Raw genomic sequence first — 20,496 nt, forward strand, 5'->3', positions numbered from 1 at the left:
GTGTGTGTGTCTGTGTGTGTTTGCAAGTAAACTTTGGCATTAGCATTACTCCACGCATATTTTTGCAGTTTTCTCTTATTTACATAATGGATTTCCGGTGTGTGTTTGACATGTATGCATGTTTGTGTGTGTGGGTTTAGCATTACATTTTTTGTGCACACTTGTAGTGCAAGTTTATGTGTGTTTACTTAGCGTGTGTGTGTGTGTGTGTGTGTGTGTGTGTGTGTGTGTGTGTGTGTGTGTGTGTGTGTGTGTGTGTGTTTGGCTGCTGTATGGCATGCAGTGACCCTGAAGGAGCTATTGGAGGCTTTCTTACAGCTAAACAACATAGCAGCATACGAGAAGCCCCGTGGTGAAGAGCAGAGAATAACAACGGCACTTTTCAAGTGTTGTGCTAATCACTCCACCCAAGTAGCAGTGCTTCGGCTTCTGAAGCTGCCGTTGTCTGACAAACAACACAGACTCGGCCTTGCCAGCCTCGTGGTGCATTAAAAGTTATAGTAAAATACCCTTTTCCCATCCAGTGGTTGTTGTTGTTATAACATTTTTTTTAAATCATTTAATTTAGACCCTGTGGCCTTAGCAACAGCCGTTTTTTTCATTTAAATGTATTTATACATATATACTGTATACACAAATATAAACATAGTAAAGAGGTGTCACCATTTTCAGCCCCCTGAGTTTGCAGGTATAATAGAAACATGTTGGCGTTTATGTTGTCACTTATTGAGAGTAGTTGGAGCCAGTAACCTCCAGCATCTATGGCAAGCTAGGCTATCGGTGGGTGCATCGGACTGAGTTACAACACACACTGAGATGAGAAGGGTATGTATGGACTTATCTAACTCTGGGGGATAAGGTGAATAAGCTAAAGCCCCAATAAGGCGGCGTGTTCCTTTAGGCAGAGCTACATGCATCACTGTATAGTCTCGCTATGCCAGACGCCCCACACGCTGCGGAGCAGAGGAAGGTCTGCCGAGTCCACCCAGCATTCCGGGATGGGAGAAAAACGTTCTCTGGCTTATTGGCATTTCTTTAAACCAATCACAATCATCATGGGTGGTGCTAAGCGCCGCACGGAGCGACTGCAAAGTAGTCTCGGATTGGACAGATAGTCTAGCTAGCTGTCTGGATTTACCCTGCAGAGATCTGGGGAGCAGTTAACCACCGGCGTTTCAACAAAAAAAAAAACAGAAGGAAACGGAAATCAGCAAATATATTCAATCCGACAGAATTTCCTGCAGCACCGGAGCAATCCCGGAAGTGGAACGTCAAGGATATAGACTAATCACTGCACAACTGCAGCAGAGCATGAACCTTACGGTAACAGTTTCATTGTTGTATAGTACGTACGTGGCTCCTTCTCCAGAGCTGGTGGCAGGTATACGCAAGAAACAAATGTTTAGTATGCCGCTATAGAGAGCTGTCCTCAGTCAGTAACCACATTAATCTGGTCAGGAAGGATTCTCATTTCCTAATTGAATTGGTGTGGGTTGCTGCCTCGCTAATTTCACCATCTCTGTCTCTCTTTTCTCTTGGTTCCTCTGGTAGTCTCCTTCTCTCCCTTTAAACACACCCACACACACACATCTGTCAACTCTGCCAGGATGAATAATGCCAAGATGTTTATGGCAATTACCATAAACAATATTGATGCATCTGGCTCACATTTGTAAACACACACAATATAAATTCACCATTTACAATCCTTGTGTGGTTCACAGCTGCTACATGTGTCTGTCCAGACCCATAAGTCAAGTTAATTTCCAAACATACATACATCTGTTTTTCCAATGCAATACTATCTTATGTAAATAATGTACACTCACACATTAAACAAAATAGTTTTTTAAGATAATTATGTCCATTGAGCAGCATTTCAGCAGTTCTGAAACATGATCTGACCTCTGAATGGGAGATGGCTCATTTTCAGTTGAAAGATTTTGACCTTAAAAGTAGCAAGGCTTTATTAAATTTCAGACCTTTGTTCTTGAGTATTTTCAGATTCACAAAGCCAAATTTAAGACTTTCAAAAGTCTTAAATTCAGTCAAATGACATTTTGCTCTCGTTAAAAGGTAATTTGACTGAGCAGCATTCAAAATGAAGGGTTTTAATAATCTTGTGTGACATCCATCAAAAACTGATTTTGAAGACAAGATACACGGAAAGCAGACATAGTGTGAAGTTGCAAGTTTGAAAATGGAGCATTTAAATCCCAAGTGTTTAAATTGCCAGATATTCCACTGTCTTTGTAGTCTGGTTGACACCAGACCCTTCTCAGTTGGAACTGAGAGCGGGTCTGGGCAAGCTTCATTCACAGCCCATTTCGTAAGGGGCGTCACCAACAGACGCCGCTCTAATGCCTCTGGGGGCCATTGGATAGTCCTTCAACCAATCAGACCAGCGATCCGGGTGATGTAGCAGCGACAGCGGCATCAACGGGTTGCTGTGCTTCGGTGGCCGTCATGTTGAATGTAGACAAACAGCTGATTGCCGTCACTGCGCTATCGTCATCATATAACGGTGGAGATTGGTGCCTCGATTTGGAAAAATTGGAAATGGGCTTGAAAGGGCTCTTGGCCAGACGGACTTGCAAAGCAAATCTCAAATTTGCCGGAAGTTCGTCAGGCTTCAGTTCCTCCAGATGTCCCTATATGCCTGATGGTGCGGAACTCTGACACATTTTACAGATCCTGTAAGGTGCTCAAAGATTCTCAACTTTGTATTCGTGATCAGCGTTCTGTATTTCCTGTAATTTGGCAGCTTGGTTTCTCACATTGTTCAGATATTATTTTTGGAAACACAAAGAGGAGTGTCTCCTGGCAACACGTACATCAACCACAGCAACGGCGTCAGTGTTTTCAAAGGTCACTTGCAACGTGTTTGAAAGTTAGAAAAAATGTAAAGTTCTCATCCAGTCATCTTGGTGCCAATATTGAGCGGTGCGTGTTGCTATGGGTAACACTGCAGCCTCTCTGCGATTCTCTGTATTTGGAATGTAAAGTATATGTATGAAAAAGTTACTTAGTGAATGCTCCCGAGCTGTATGATGTGAACTGGAAAGAAGAGAAAGTGAATCTCTTTTTGAACTCTTCCTTCTTTCATTCTCAAGCACAAACACACACCTTCACAGACTGACATATAAACACACACACACACACACACATATTCTGTCTCTCTGAGGTTTCATTTATGATTATTGCTAGGTCTGCTTATTTTCTTCTGTCTGAGCATCATGGCATGATGTGAAAATATTTCCCCTCGTCTCATGGGACTCTACACTGCAGAAGTGTAATTTTCCCTTGCCTTCCAGGTAGAAACTTTCCATTCTTCCTCCCTCCTTGCTGCCACAGCTTCTCACACAAAGCGCTGGAGTTGGTGAAATATGCAGAGAGAGAAAAAAATGAGATGTGGATTGTGAGAGTATTTGTCTAAAATCTGCCAGTAAAGATTATAATTTTAAAAAGTCATCATGGCTCTATGACAAAATAGGTCAGTGCCATACAAATCGACTTATATGAACCATCTACCCCGGCCTCGCCCCTAAGTGTACTTTCCACTTTCCCACCAAAAGTGGCCACTAAATACCGTGTTTACTTATGGCAGCCTGGCTGGTAGCTGTGAGCATAGTTGGAAACAGATGGACTGACCGACCAACAGACTGACTTACATTACGGTCCTCATCAGGCCTCAGCACCGACAGGTCAACATGTCAGTGATCAGATTAAATGCTCCCATTAAGCTGCTGGTATCATTCAAACAGATGGGACAACACTGTATGTCGCAGAGTGACAGCACATGTCCATCTAGGTTAGACAGATGCTGGATGTGTCAATATTTCAATGGTCATCTGTGCGTTAAAAATAATGTAAAAAAAATAAGTTTTGAAGCTCCTTTTTGGGAAACCAACCAGGTAACCGCACATGCTGCACTCTTTTTAATCAACATGTTTTGGCAGCCTGTTTTTTCCGAATTGGTAAAGGCATGGTCGGTATATTCACAACATGGCTAAGTCTTTATCCATTATATGACCACAGTTAACCAGAAAAACAACCACAGTCTCGGTCCTTTTCATAAGACCTGATTAATAAAAACAACAGCCCGTCCTCACCCAGAATACCACCGTCTGGGTAGATTATGCATGCTCAATGTATCATTGTGCATAACACGTTATAATTCAGGATGTTCTCACATAGGTATGAAGAGTAATGCACTGTAATTGCATTATATATACACTGTATGTGTTCCACATATTTAGGGAGAAGCTCAGGGTGGATGGGTGGGTCATAAAACACATAAGTCTATATCCACAATGTTCCACTTTAAGAATTGTTGAGGTGCTGCCAAAAATGTTGCAAACTCGGGTCCATTTCTGAGGACTATGGTTAACTGCTCCTCTGATCTCTGCAGGGTAAATCCAGACAGCTAGCTAGACTACCTGTCCAATCGGAGTTTTCGGTTGCATGATCAAATCAACCTTTGAGCGTACACATGTTCCACCAAAACAAATTCCTTCCCTAGGGTATTTAGCAGAAGTCCCGTAGTGCCGTGCGGCGCTTTGTGCTGCCTAACACAACTGTACTTGTTTAATAGAAATGCCAATAAATCAAAGCACATTTTTCTTCTATCCTGGAATGCTGTGCAGACCTTCCACCACAGCGCTGTGGAGGAAGGTCTGGCAATGTGAGACTATAAAACACAATGCTTTCAATGCTTTCACCCATGAAACACTTGTCCAGGGAGTACTACTTAACCCTCATGTTGTCCTTGGGTCAAATCGACCCGTTTTCCTATATCAATGTTCTTTTTCATCACCCAAAATAACATGATTGATACCATACAACACTCTTTGGCAAGTACAAATCTCTACTTTCATTCATTTTGGGGTGTCTTATTCAATTTTATAGCATTTTAAGAAAACAATTGAAGAGGTTTCAAAATAGTATTGATTAAAAGTTGACATGTTCCAGTCTGTGATTATCCATCAACATCTATTCCTTTAATTTTAGTTTAAATAATTCCTAATTTCTGCTTTTCTAACTCAAACAGTGGGTATAATTTCCTATAAATGAGGTTTATAGACAATAATGCCAAAAATAACTGTAAAACTAAAATTAATAAGTTAGTGTTACGTAGTGTTGAAAACGTCAAAAAAAAGTGACAAAAATTGAAAAAAGCAAGTGTTGGAAAAAAAGGACAAAAAAACTTGACAAAAAGTTTAAAAAAACATTGATAAAAAGCACCAACAAAAGAGTTGATTTTCAAACACAGGTTAAGGGTACCAGTGTTTTAATTCAAACATTTTCTAATCCTAACCAGGCGTTTTGGGGTCTAAACTTAACTGTCGTTGTCGCCGCGTGATGATCATTTTTTTGCCTAAACTCAACTGCAACGGCCTTAGAAACGACCAGCACCTCACAGTGACCGGTACCAGGCTCACAGTCACATGTTCTCGGTTAAATGTTAGTGGAAAGACCGCTGAACTTAGCTGTCATGTGCCCGGCGATCAGCATAATTTTGTAGGATATCGTACGAATTTGCTTATGAGAATGCATGGTTTTTCTTTGTGTACTGCTAGTATATCTTGTCTAATGCTCGTAAGTGGTCAAAAGAGTTATTTTGCTCTCCATTTGAAATTGTCTGTTTATAAAAGATGACAGTCGTTCAGTAAACCTTTTAACCGCAGTGTGTGTTGTTGGTATGGAAAGGTATAATGTGTACTTCGGACTCTCTTTGAGTGTATTTGTGTACATGTCCCCTCATTAGGGCTCCTCAGCATGTTGGCAGAGGACAGCACTGCCATCGGGCATCTGTCATCGTTCTCTTTATGTGTCTGTTCTGATGTTTGACAGAGGAACGGATTCTGTCCCCAGTCAAGCAGAAAAGACATCAGCAAATATCGGTTTTAAAACCCAGAGGACCATGGCAAACATGAGCTGTTTACAATAACACAGCCAAACAAGTGTTTACAGCTCTTTTTATGAAATACCCGCTTTTAAGATTTTACCGATAAGTTGATGGTTGAGTTTGTCTCCAGTCGCACAGAAAAAAAGAAGAAAAAGGACAAACATTGGTTTTGAAGTCATCACACCATTACAGGCCCTCCAGTTTAGTGAAATACTGACAAACTCTTTTATAAAATACCCAGTACATTTTAGGAAGCATTTTTTGAAACATAAAAAATGTCTAAAAGGACATTATTAATCATGTGCTGATGTCGATTGACATTGATTCTCTCACAGTGTGATGTACAGCCATAATTTGTTGATGTTTTAGTGAATGACAAATGCTTAATGTTATTTCTCTGAGACCACTGAAGATTGTGACAATACGATGCAATCCCAGGACCGTCACAGCCTTAACTGTTGGGGCAGCTCTTTGTTTCCTCATGTTGCACTCAATGGCAAATGCATGGCCCATTTTGAGCTTTTATTGAAAAATGTATGGCTGCCTTTGTCCATAGCTGCTTGGAAAACAAACTTAATGTTCTTAATGTTCTGGAAAGCCAAAACAACACTGAAATGGGCAACCCTGATCAAATGGATATTTGATAGCGATACTAGATTTAGACTTTTGCAATTTGATGGGAATTTGATGACACATTGGGATAGTTTGGGCTCAAATTAGCATGGATGGAAGACGCATTAGGCTCCTTACTGGCATTAATGTTTTTAAAGGGACCACGTGGAGTTTTTGACCACTGGAAGTGCTGTGGAGCCATGTGTTACATGGGTACTGCCACGCCTCTTTAGGAGACTGGCGGTATATCCTGAGTGTATTGATTCCAGTAGGACGCTGTGATGATGTCCTACATATGCTTTTAAACGAAAGTTTGGCTCAGGTACAGTACATTCACAAAAAGACCCTAGGTTGCATTTTAAATATAGACGCTTACTGGCCTATGGGTAAGGTAGTCACTAAGGTAGCCATCCACAAATACAGTTCATCCTAGATTGTTTAATATTAAAAGATGATTTACAAAATCATGCTAACAATTATTATTTTATTAGCTCAGTATTCTATGCACTAAAAAGCTATGCATAGAAGCTTATAGGTCATCCTAAACTTTATTCTAGACCCAGTTTAATATGCAACATTTTTTTACAATATTAGTATTACGAGGTCCCTGCTCCGTCTCGGTCTTCTGCTTATAAAACTTTGAAGAACCCTGTACTACAGTATCAGCAAAGTAACAAGCAGCAATGCACATACACATTGTCGGCTACAGCAGAAGGAACTACAGCAATGAAGTGTGCACAGTCGCTCCTGGCCCTGTTTGAACCTTGACCTTGTTCAAACCCCAGTCATGCTAATGCCTCAGGCCCGCTGCTTGCAGTCTGTGCAATCTTCTGTGCAATCTTCTCGTGGGCGGTGTAGCTATTAAAGGGCCAATGTGAATGTTCTCCCACCAGACAAAAGGCAGAAGAACCTCTTTCGGAGGACCTCATTTGACCAGGCAACCAAACCGACTGGTTAGCCAACAAGAAATAATGAATATCAAAAGCAGCAATGTGAAAATAAAGAGGTTTCATTCCTAAAAGCTACATTTCCATTTTGGAGAAAAATGTCATATGTTACAAGTGTGTTTTTATTAATATCCACAGTCATAACTCTGACTTTAATATGTTGTGGAACCACATTAAGCAATTTCCTAATATAAAGTCAATGTAGAAGTCTAAGTAATTATACTTGTGGGTGGTAGTAGCTCAGTCCATAGGGAGTTGGGTCGGGAACCGGAGGGTTACTGGTTCAAGTCCCCGTAGGACCAAAGTAGGGTGGTGGACTGGTAGCTGGAGAGGTGCCAGTTCACTTCCTGGGCACTGCCAAGGTGCTCTTGAGCAAGGAACCGAACCCCCAACCGCTCGGGGCGCCTTTCCATGGGCAGTATCCTCACTCTGACATCTCTCCATTAGTGCATGTGTAGGTCCTGAGCATGTGTGTGTAATTCAGGCCTGTGTGTAATGTGTGTAATAACAACAGAGTGAAAAGTGTAGTTTCCCCTTGTGGGATTAATAAAATAAAAAAAAAAATAATTCATTAAGTACATTTTGGTTTAGTTTAGTTTATTCATAGTGTGAGTTTGGACATTTGAATATTGTTTATTTTGGTTTAGTTCCAACTACTTGGTCAGGGAAAGAAATTACTCAGAGAAATTAATTACAAATATTTTTGGAGACCAGAAAAAAACACGCTACAAACACGTTACAAAAAATGAAAGACACACGTTACATTTGCAGTTTTCATACAGTAGACAGGCTTTCTTATTTTTTGTAGGTTTTGGTTACAATGATCACCTTGGTTAGATCAGTTATAACTCAAATCTCAAATATATAATTCCCAACAACTGTTGTTGACATGCCTTTGTTTCAACAACGGCACGTTTCAAGGAATTAGTGGATGCTAGCATTCGAAAATCAGAGTCATACGAATAAAAAACTGTTTAGCAGAAGCCTGAATTCTCACACGTAGTCCACTTCTCAATATACACAACTTCCATACAGGTATGAGACAGTGTGCACTTGCAGTCACACACACACACACACATACACACACACACACACACACACACGCACACACACCACACACACACACACACACACACACACACACACACACACACACACACACACACACACACAGAGTAGTGGTATCTCCTGATTCCAGTCATGTAAGCAATTAGTTGAGGAATGGTGTGTTGCAGGCATCAGTCATCCAAAAATAATCAACCTCTGATCCACTATGAGCCTGCAGCACTCAGATCTCATTCTCTTTACCTCGAAGCTTAGTCTACTCCACATGTGTATTTTTGGTGCAGGATCCTCTTGAGGAAAACTCCCGCTCGTTAAGAATTCAGCTAAGATACTCCTGTTCTGATTGGTGTGTGTGACCACATGCTGTATTGTACTATGCACACACACACACACACACACACACAACACACACACACACACACACACACACACACACACACACACACACACACACACATACACACACACACACACACACACACACACACACTCATTTGCGCTTTGATGACTTCCCCACAGGCCCGCCTGCTACTTCACCCTTATGCCTCAGTGCGTGGGTCCTGGCTAAATCCTGTTTTAATGTTCTGAGACAAACAGAGCAGGAGGTTCAGTGTTTTCAGCCTCAGTGCTGCTCAGCCCAACGCAGCAGGTCAGTTCAGTACGCCTACAGCCATCTGAGAGCACACTCAACAAGAAATGGTCACTGCAGCTTCCAGAAAACGGGCCTTAAGCCAGTAGCACAGGCAGAAATCACAGTGAGAGGGCACAGAGCCCATCCAAGACCAATCAAACAAGGGTCTGAAACACTTATGTTAATGTAAATAGGCCGGTACAAAAACACTTTACATCATGAGAGGTATGTTACAGGCACCATTTGTATTTGTTATATACTGAATGTACAGATCCGTATTTGTTTTGCCGGGATTCTGGGTGGTCATTGGGACCTTTCATTAACTGCTGTGAATCTGCTGTCCTTCTCCAAGGAGCCAGCTACCCATTTCATTCAAATAGAAAGTGGAAAGCTGAAGAGAAAACAAGTCTGCCAGAGATAAAGTGTTCCACAAGAGAACAGCATAGAGTGCCACCAGTCCTCATATATGTGTTTGCTCTGTTTCAATCATGTTGACTGTGTAGCTTCCTGTTATCAGTAAAAGGTCCATTTCCCATTAAACTGTTTTTCTCACAGGTCCATCACCCTTTCTGCACTCATAAAAGCTCAGTGGAGGACCCAAGCCTGATTGAGCCCGACGGGCACACAAGCTTAAAACCTCTTATCAAGGAGAAAGAAAAGGAAGGAAAATGCATGAGATAGCAGGCTGAATCAGAGCGTCCATCTCAAAAGCTCTGCCCTCTTGTGCAGTGCCCTCTTTTGAACCCAGAGTGGCCTCTCTTGGGTTATGACGGACACCTTCCGTCCCGGCCCCTCTCTCTGAAACTGAGCTTGAAATTGCAGATGTTATCGCTGTGACAGAAAAGGGAAGGATGTTGTTGTTTACAGCGAGTGGCTCAGCGGGGGAGAAGCTGGCTGTCTTAGATCAAGGGGAGTCGGTCGGGAATATGGGGAAGACTGTGACGTTTTACATGCTGGTTGGCAGCTGAAGTAGTGGCTTGCTCAGTAGTCAGGCTGAGAGGAGCTGTCCTCTCAGTCGTGTATTAGAACTGCGCTAAAGGCTCACCTGGCTTGGTTTTGTGTGTTTTTTTTGTTTTTTTTGCACACTGCAGGACAAAACATGTCACATTGATGAGGTACTTTTAAAGTACTAATCCAAGTACAGTTGGCCACAATTAAAATAATTTGAATAGTTGCTCTTCCCTTCTTTGGTTTGTGCACTGCAAAGGTGGCCAGCACTGAGACATATTTTGCATTAAATGGTAAGTTTTAAACAATGAAGTATATTCAGACATACAGTAGCTTCCTGTAAATTAAAGCCCACACATTTTTAGTTCAATCTTATTCCAAGTTTACAGTTGGGAATGTAAAGCTGAACTAGAGGGTCATAAAGACAGTTTGATGGGAGTGCATAGACATGTCGTTGTCTAAATGTCGTCTAAATTACCTATTGAGGTAACTAACTAGAGTAAGACCGAGCCTGAGCCATGTTTCTGTGCACATGTAATTGAAATCTAATAGTCACTCTCTATTTAGCTCGCATTTGGTTTCTACAAACTCCAGGGAAAAGAAGTATCTGAAGTTTGACTTGCTACACCAGCATTGGCTTTACACGGTTCTGTTGTTGTGCCGCCTGCTGTTTTTTACTAAAAGGAAACTATTTGACATTACATACATACATACTTACATTAGGTACACTTCTAGATTAAGACGACAGTGGTGCAATAGCCTGTATATCTTATGGGCGAATATGGAATTATTTTGCATGTTTGATTCTCCTTTTTATACTTTTATACTGTATAAGGTGTAATATGGACCTGTGTTTGCAATAAAGCTTTATATAACAATTACATGTAGGCATTTGTTCAATATTAACTGAGTGAGAAATATTGATTCATGCTTTAAAGAGGTATTTAGAAAGTCACACATTCCAGCTTTAGCTGAGGTAGAAATAATCTCTTTTTTTTACCCACTATTTTCAGCTGCTGTGGAGTTGTGATGCCTTGTAGCTTTCGCTTGAATAATCTTTGTGCAACGTTTTGAGAAAAGGTATACAAAGTGTTAGTGTCCGCTTCACACTTCAGAACTGGCTTCTCATTAACCACCCGCCGCCTCCATACCTGTGACCATACATGCAATGTTCTTGCTGCCCCATCACTGTGGAAACAACAAGATCTGTGCAGCCGCATTCCTTCAGCATTTCACCTCTTTGGCTTTTTTTTTTCAGTTTGCCTGGTGCAGATTGGGTTTCTTTGGCCCCGGCTAAAAAAATCTCTCAGCTCTCCCTAATGCTTTCTGACATGTCTTCAGACCTGCTTTATCGAGCATGAGAGGAAGAATACCTGCCTGCAAGATGTAATCCCATGAAAGGACAACTTTCTGATTCTTTCAGTAGACCTGGTGTCAGCAATGCTGCTCTAGCTCACCGGCTGAAAACTTGAAGTTAATCGTTTGGACTCTGGAAGCCCAATCAACATGTTTCATTTATTCTTGGAACTTCTGCCTGAGTTTTACTTTTACTTTATTTTACGCAGGCAAGGACGTGAGCAAATAGACGTCATGACTTTGAACATACAGTACAAGTTAAGAATTGTGTATTAACAGTTGTACGACTGTATATTTAACAGAAATTGTCCGTAGAACTTTAGCCAAGCACCGAGGCTGGTTTTGGAGAGATGACAGAAGTCCACGTTGTCACTTAATTTGACGTTTGGCGTTTTTTTACAACATTTTATAGAAGTTTACCATGGAGGGTCAGCGGGGAAAAATATAAAATAAACGTGAGCGAAATAGGAAAAAATATTCTATTTGTTTATATGTCTCCTCCTAGTTGTACTACAGTACTTACTGTAAAAATATAAGTTTGGAGACACTACCTTATTTATAACTTAATAGATAGTTTTGTGTCGGTGTTGTAGTTTATAGACGGTCCCTAAGCACCGCCGGCTGCTATATAGCCCAATCTTATTCCTCCAGGTTGGAGGATGGCTAGTTTTGATGAAAATTAGTTTGTATAGCTCATTGTTAACCTTACTGCTTTAGAAAAGATGCGTCATTTGTGATTTAATATAATTTCGCTATAGAGTAATTGATCCCAGAAGTTTGAATCTGTGAATAGCTTTCCTACTTTAGTTTTTTTTCTTCTTTTTTAATCACAGGGCAAAGTCCGAGAATGAGCCGCCAGTACCTTTTCAGGAATTTGACGGATTTATTTCTCAGAGTGTAGAGTGTAATTCCTCACAGGTCGAAAGATTGCATACATGAAATCTTCTTGTAATAAATGGTTTCAGCTTTTCCTTTTGCTCTTTTTGCCCTCTCTCCTTTGCTCTTCCCAACCACACTGTGACAGAAAATCTAACTCGGTCTCACTGTAATTGAGGTGATGACACTCACCTGCTCTTTTACAGTGAAGACTCATGAGGCTTTTGCTTACTTGTTCACATTTTTTTTTTTATCTTCAAGTTGCAAACAAACCTTCCTTTAAGGTTACAGGAATGCCAAAATGCAGGTTTGTTTCAAAAAGTAATTCCGCTCAAAGCAACATGCATATTTTTCTTCTTTGGTTGCTGAGCTACAAGCAAACTTTCCTCGTGGGAGTTGAGCTTATAAATGTTTGCATAAAATAATCTTCTTCCTTTTATTCTCAATGCTAAGTAATCTCTTTTCTATTCAAATTCTGCTCTATTGCGTTTATTTTTATCCTCCTTCCTCTGCTCCACCTCGGCTGCTAGTCGGACCTTTTCAATAGAGAAGTCACCTTCACCTTTCTGATGGACCCTATGGGACCTTATTTCGTTAAGAAAAATATATACGGTGAGAGACAAATAATTGTTTGATCCTGTTTGAATTGAGCCATGAATTACAAATATGAGGTTTGTCAACATAAAAGAGAATTTTTCAAGTGGAAAATCTCCCCGTTTGTCGTAAGTTTGTTGTAGCACCACTCAGTTTTGTGAGAAACTGCTCAGTGAACTGCATCTCTCGACATTGCCCAAAATACAACCCAGTCTCACGGCAGCTTGTGAAATGGTCACGTTATTAAATCTATGGAATTGTGTACAATGACACGTTTTTCTTGTTTTTTTTCACGTTGGTGAGAACAATTTTGAAAGTAATGTATTTAAAAGGGAAGCATTGTTTGTGGTCACAGCACGACAACGGTAGTGAGTATTATTAAATGCCGAAAATCCGCGTAGGGAGGTTGGTTGGGCTGGGGGATGGGTCAGACAACACAGGAGACTGGGGCTCGTGTCCGGGCGTGTGGCGTGTCCTTACACCGTTCTCGTTTTCCATTAGTGACCAGCACGAATACATTACGTTCTCAGCAACACGACAAAAACAAGAAAACCGTGTCCGTGTATATGGATCAATGGATTAAAAATAACGTGACAATTTCACAAACTGCCGCGAGACTGTGTTGCAATGTACGTCACCTTGCTCGCTGCTGGGCTTCTATGCTAGCTAGGTTGGCTATGTTCAACAAGGTTATCTGTCCCTCAGCCGGGAAGCAAAAGAATTAGCAAGACCCGTTGCTCGTGTAAGTGATGTTACATCCCGGTATGAAACGAAGGCCTCTAGCTTAACCCGATGTCAGTTTTGCGACTTTTTAGTCTGTGTAATTACGTATTGTCAAAGTCTTCTACCGTAGTCTAACAGTTTTACTTTCTTGACTTGGAAAATTATCTTATAAAACAAACATCATGACTTAGTCTCATGACTAAGTCTCACATTGCCAGACCTTCCTCCACAGCGCCGCTTAAGAAGGTCTGGCTAGTCCACACAGCATTCCAAGATGGGAGAAAAAAGTGTTCTGGCCACTTAAAAATAGCCTTGGGAAGGAACTTGTTTTGGTGGAACGTGTGTATGTTTAAAGGTTGTTTTAAACTCCGATTGGACAGATAGTCTAGCTAGCTGTCTGGATTTACCCTGCAGAGATCTTAAGGGGGAAGTTAACCATAGTCCTCAGAAATCCCCGCTGAATGCCAACACAAAAAAAAGCAGAAGGTAACGGACATCCGGCCAAAAATGAAGGACATTTGGCAGAATTTCCGGCGGCACCTGAACAATCCCGTAAATATTACATTGTTGATATTGACTTTTCAGGACTCAATTCAAACGGGATCAAGTCATTACTTTTCATAACACTTTACATACATATTATTCCTGAAATAAGGTCCCATGGTGGTCCACCGAAAAGGGGAGGGACTTTGCTTCTCTTCCCTGATGCCTTCCCCTCCTTCACCTCCTTTAATCAGCATCCCAGTGGCTTGTGAGCTCTTGTTTCTAAGCAAGGTATTGTTGCCTCGAGGGGCATGAGGCTGAAACAGGCCGCTTGTTGTCTTGGTGACCAGGGCAGAAACAGACAGCTGACACGGAGCAGAGGGAAAAAAGGAAAATATGAAAGAAGAGAAAAATGCTTCCTGATTGTGATGATCAACTCTTACGCTACAGAGCCAAAGACTCTCAGTGAAGAAGTGAAGAGGGAGAGAGAGATGCTGAGTGTGTGATGAGAGGGTGAGAGACGAGAGTGGTCATCAAGAGAGAGTGTGAGTGTGTGGGGGATGTTGGCTGCCCAGATAAGTGGAGTGTTAGATCTCTTGTGAAGAAAGGGGTTTAAAGTGCTCATATTTTGCTTTTTGGCTTTTTCCATTTCCTTTATTGTGTTATATATCTTTGTTGTGCACGTTATAGGTTTACGTTTATGTGAACCTATTCTGGTACAACCTCTAAATACAATTATGAACCTGAAAATGAGCAGAATATGGGCACAATATGCAGTCACATTTTCACCAAATGGCAAAGCAAAGATTATAATTTGAGAATCTGCTATTTTGCAGGCTAGTATAAACAGAAATATGGGAATCACTAAACCTGATTTGTTTTTTGGTAAATGTCATTTTTTTCCACAACAGATGGTAACACATTAATTCCAGTAATGAAATGGTTTCATAAACCTCAAGCAGTCTGGCTTTCAGTAAAACAGGAGGCAGAAAAGACATGTTCTCTATATGCTCTAAAGATATCATCACATCACATATTCCAGATTCTAGAGATGTATTGCCTTGTACACAGCTACAGGACAGTATATGATCTCAGTGCCTGCTTTAAATGTGACTTTACAATGGGGGGATAAACTCCTCTATCACTGCAGTGATGATTTTACTTAATTTTAATATTTACACTAAATGGCCAAAAGTATGTGGAGACCCAAATATTGAGTTTTGCGCACGTCATCTTGGAAAAGTGGGGTGTATTTTGTTGCTAAAACTGTCTTCTCTTTTCTGGTTTGAGGCTTTCCACCAGATGTTGGAACTTGGCTGCAGGGATTTGTTCCCATTCAGACACAAGAGCATTCGTGAGATGAAGGTCTGATGTTCGGCGATAAGGTCTGGCTCGCAGTCGCGGTTCCGGTGTCAGATGGGGTCGAGCTCAGGGCTCGGTGCAGGACAGTCAAGTTGTTCTATAACAGAAAATGGGTTGTGTGCACAGGGAAAACAGGGAAAATAGTCCAAACCAGAAAAAAATGGCCAGATCAAAAGTACACTCACGCATGTATATATATATATAAAGGGATTCACATCTTTTAAATACATTCAGTGAATCGCCTATCTACGATGTATTCAAAGTTCTTGAGTGGATTGAATACCAAATAAGTCCAGGTACTTCATCACATAGCCTGCTTTGCCAGACCATCCACACGCTGCAGAGTGGAGGAGGGTCTGGCTAGAAAATGGGAGAAAAACGGGAGAAAAACAAGCTGTGGTTCATTGGCATTTCCTTAAACCAATCACAATCATCATGGGTGGCGCTAAAACTCCGCACCGAGCCGCTGTAAAATAGTTGCGCGAGAGAAAACTCAGATTGGACGTATAGTCTAGCTAGCTGTCTCGATTTACCCCGCAGAGATCTGAGGAGCGGTTAACCATCTCTCCATTAAAATTCCAATACAACAAAAGTGGAAGTAAACGGACATCGGCGAAAATATATGCATCCGGCGGAATTTCCCTGCGTCACCGGAGCAATCGCGTAAGTTAGACTTCAAGGATATAGACTATTCTTCACATGCAAAGCCGTCCCTCATTGATTTACATCAGCGGCCAAGTGCTCAAATACAACCAGAGATATTAAAGGGTGTAATATTGATATTATCGTAAGGTGTCTGAGGCTTCCAAAGTTCGGCCTAAGCATTGCTCCATCTTGTACCCAGCTCAGTCGACACTCCGTCGATAGCTCATTTATCAAAATTTAAGACAAGGACAAAAATATTAATATTAACACAACTTGATGGGGAAAACAGGGGATATGATCGTCTAACGTCCCAACACGTAGAAAACACACTCCTTCTCTTCCTCCTCTCTCCTAGTCGGCTTCACTTCCGCTCTGTAATATCTGTGACACAGGTAAACCACACCCACAACAGCCTGGCAGCCAATAAGAGAACACTTATGTGTGTGTGTGTGTGTGTCAAATGTGACAGGTGATAAATGTTTTAGCGTACTGAACAGTCTTTTCTAATGACTATAGGTGCCCTTTAAAAAGTCCCCAAACCAGCTGCTGTTCCTGTAGTGAATATGAAATGAATTTGTTTTAAAAGAAACAGGGAATAGTTAGAAAAGATGCTAGTGCTCAGGAAAGGGCAACTCAAGGTAATACATTACATTATGATAAAGCCTAATTTGTGCTGTGGGCAGGGAATAGGCAACTGGAAACAATAACTGCCAAAATATAAGTAGGGTTGTATATTTCTTTATGTCTCTGTGTAAAAGACTGGAGAAAATAAAAAGAAAAGAAAGCCAGCCAGGTGGACATTCATGACTGTCATAACTAACCATTAATGAGTCATATTAATGTGTTGGAGAGAAGGAAGGAAGAAGCAGAAACAAAAAGCAAAGAAGCTTTACAGGTGTGATAAACAATCTCAGTACTTTTCCAACCAGATTCCAAGTTATAAAATACCTATTTCAGTGTCATCTGGACTCAAAATGTATCGATCTTCATTTAAGAAATCTTCTCTCTCTTTCCCCAGTCCTGCACAGGAACATCAGACGTCAGGGTCAATATCTTGCTAAAGGGCGCTTTAGAAAGATGGATGTTCGCCACATTGTTGCCCAAAATATGTAGAAATGTTTAGTCTGCTTGTAATCCGGGCCTGCTGTCTCTCGTTCCCCTGGCCTAATTAAACAAACCTCCATCCTGTCTCCAGCTCTGCCAGTTGGCCTGTTGGCTCAGCTGTACACAAACAAAACCACAAATAAACACAGAAAGGATGCGGCCACGTGTCCCGCTCCAAATCTTTTATTTTATTATGAAAAATACTCCAAATGAACACACACCAGTTTGCCTTTTCCTTCTGCTATTATCCATGTTTCAGTATGTTACATCAGTGATTCCTGCAGCTTTTACTTTGTTCTTTACTTGCTTTTATGTCAAGACTTTGGGCTTTTAATGAGGCTTTAGAAGTTTCTTGTAGTTTCCCCTTCTCATTTATGATTTGAATGCAAATAAGAACTTCAGTCTGGTTTACTTTATATTGCATTTCAGTTATTTTGTAATTGATATCAAGTCATATACAGTATATGTAAAGACTTATTTTCTACTGCTATTGTAAAATTTGGCTTGACCCTCAGTATTGAGGCAGTTCATACTAACAACTTCAAGTTCAGGGTTGATTTATGGTTTAATATTATATGTCACTGCAAAGCAAAGATTTGAATAGCAAACTAATGATAAGAATAAGGGGGGAAGTGATTATTTGTTGGTTCAAACCACATCCCCCTTCTTGGAAGCTGGGGATAAATGTAGACAGATACAAATGGTGGCACTTTATACAGATATAATAAAAGGGCTATGACTTACAATGAAAAGCATTTTGATATTGTTGAAAAGCTGATGCATTTGTCTGGGACTGGCAGAAAAGAGCATTTAACCTTTCAGTTTATCTGAAAATCCTCAAAATCACATAGTGGCAATAAGCAGATTGCAGCCCCCCCATTCTAGAAACACCATTTGGTGTGCTGTCACATCGTTTCACAGATGGCAGCATCATTTATATCATCATTTGGAGCCATTTTAGTGTTGTGAAGCATGAAGCATTTAAAGATTAATGTAAAAACCATCAAAGTGGTACAAAGACTGCAACTGCTTACAGTACATGGTGCACTTGATTTGATGTTTAATTAGCTTGTACTTAACAGGCATTTAGAAGGGGGATGGGGGGGCGGGGTGATCAAAACTGGCCAGTGCAAACCCCTCCCCCCCAAAAAAACTGTTATAATTTCCTTTACATGCTGTAAATAAAGACATTTGCACCATAGCTTGTTTCAGAAAAGGCACAAATTGTTGCAGAACAATTCACCAAACGCAATTCATTAAACACTCAAAATTTCAATTTTGCTCAAAAGTGGGATCTCAACCCGCCCCCACCCAACCCCCCCCCCCCCCCAATGTTGAACCCAAAGCTTTTGTAAGACATGCAACAGTGAAAACACATGTGTTACTGGGATTTAATAAATGTAAGATCAATGCAAAAAAAATCAATATACTTTCCCCAGCTCTCCTTCCAAACATGGCCCTACAACATCTTTGTTTCCAAAGAGCATGAGCAGCGATGCCGTCCCACTCGCGGAACCACACTGAGACCAGCTGAGGGTTTAACGCTGCAATGTGGCAGCAATTTTGGGTTCTGCTCTGGCGAGGATCTGTAGCCTGTTTCCTTTCGAAAAGCCCTAAATGTTCGAGGCTGTCTGGAAGGTAAATTTCACGGCCAGTTTGGCAGCAGGAAGTGTCTTTGGTCAGGGTGTTTGTGTAAACAGGTCGTAATAGTTTTAACCCGCGGTGAGGCCTCTGTGGTGCACACACAGACATACATGTGTACAAATTCCCAGATATGTCTTCACAAAATGTACATAATCATTCACTGTACATATCCACATACACACGTGCATCCGTGAATCCCTGCATGCGTGCCACAGACGGTCATTCTTCTCATCCAATTGCAGTGAAGCCTATAGACTGTATACAAATGAGACCCATTACGCCTTCCAAATGAGTTACTGTTGACTTTAACAAATGTGCTTCTAGCTCTTCACAGAGCTGTGTTGGCTGTTATTGTGCGCTATTGTCACATTGAAATGGGTTTGTGCAAGACTGTTTGCCTGAACTAATTACAGTTACTAATATGTTGGACATGTAATTAGGCTCTGCGTCATATTTGTCCTTTGTGCTTTCTGCTAAATGCTTCTTTTGTCAGATTAGAATTTCTTGCTTGAACAAATTTGTGTACCATACAGCATAAATAATGATTTCTTTGTATCATTGTGTTTTGCTAAATGTACTCTGTAACTCTGGCATAATTCATAGCAGAGAAAAATGTCTTTGTCACTTCACTCAGCTGTGATTGACTTATTTAACTGTATATTATCACTGTCCTGTGAAAGCCATATATCTCTAGCCATGTACTGTATTCATCTTTGTGACAAATAATTTTGGACTTAATCCTAAACAGTACATCCTATTTTCGTTGGATTATTTATCTGAAAAAGTAGATTTTTGACAACCCAAGAAAAGAAAACAACTTAATCCTTCGCCAACTTTTGGAGATACATAGTTCTCATTGGACAGTGACAATATGTATTTGTCAATTTGGAATTGCTTACCTCGTAAATTAGCGTACTGACTTACCTCCTGATATTACACTTATTTGGCTGCATATTTTTCTCAATTTTCTAAGCTGCTTATCTTGTTCAAAGTCGTGGTGGTGTAGTGGGGAGGGAGATTCTGAAAGTATTCAGACCCCTTCCCTTTATTTTTTATTTTGTTATGTTGCAGGCTTATCAATCTATAATCAATACCCCATAATGACAGAGTGAAAACAGGATTTTAGAAATGTTTGCAAATGTATTAAAAAGAAAGAAACTGAAATATTGACAGTGATAAGTATTCAGACCCTTAAAGCATCCACATTCTGCTCATTTTCAGGTTCATAATTGTATTTTGAGTTTGTACCAGAATAGGTTTTCATGGTTTCATTTAAAAAAAAAAATATGTATATTTTTGTTGTACTGCACATTGCTGCAGCATTTGGGTCTATGTTATAGCTACAGTGTGAGACATCTCACTTCTATACTATCTTTGTTTGGAGTCACACATGCTCAGTCGCTAGGTAAGATCCCACCAGCTAGATAACTCTTTCTCCAGCTTTGGTCAGTCCAAGGCAGGATCAGCTGGGAGACTTCTTCTAGACGAGGGGCACTTGTGGAGTACCTGCAGAACAGGGACAGGAAGTAGTTCTTTTGGAGATTATAGTCAACTAGTGTGTGTTGCAGCAGTGTTTTGCCATTGAGAACGAGCTAGCA

At 40.8% G+C, this 20,496-nt stretch overlaps 1 protein-coding gene and 1 long non-coding RNA gene across 4 annotated transcripts in view; both read left to right on the forward strand.

Annotated features, from left to right (window-relative positions):
• The window catches only part of htr4 (5-hydroxytryptamine receptor 4), a 184,897-nt gene that overhangs the window by 161,123 nt on the left and 3,278 nt on the right, over nt 1-20,496 (forward strand). The gene's annotated exons all lie outside the window — the stretch shown is intronic.
• LOC116696554 (uncharacterized) lies at nt 779-16,018 on the forward strand. The gene is made up of 3 exons (XR_004333772.1): nt 779-1,092; nt 14,719-14,722; nt 15,983-16,018. It is a non-coding gene; the product is annotated as an uncharacterized LOC116696554 (long non-coding RNA).

This window comes from Etheostoma spectabile, chromosome 10, assembly GCF_008692095.1.
Source record: "Etheostoma spectabile isolate EspeVRDwgs_2016 chromosome 10, UIUC_Espe_1.0, whole genome shotgun sequence".
Classification (NCBI taxonomy): Eukaryota; Metazoa; Chordata; class Actinopteri; order Perciformes; family Percidae; genus Etheostoma; species Etheostoma spectabile.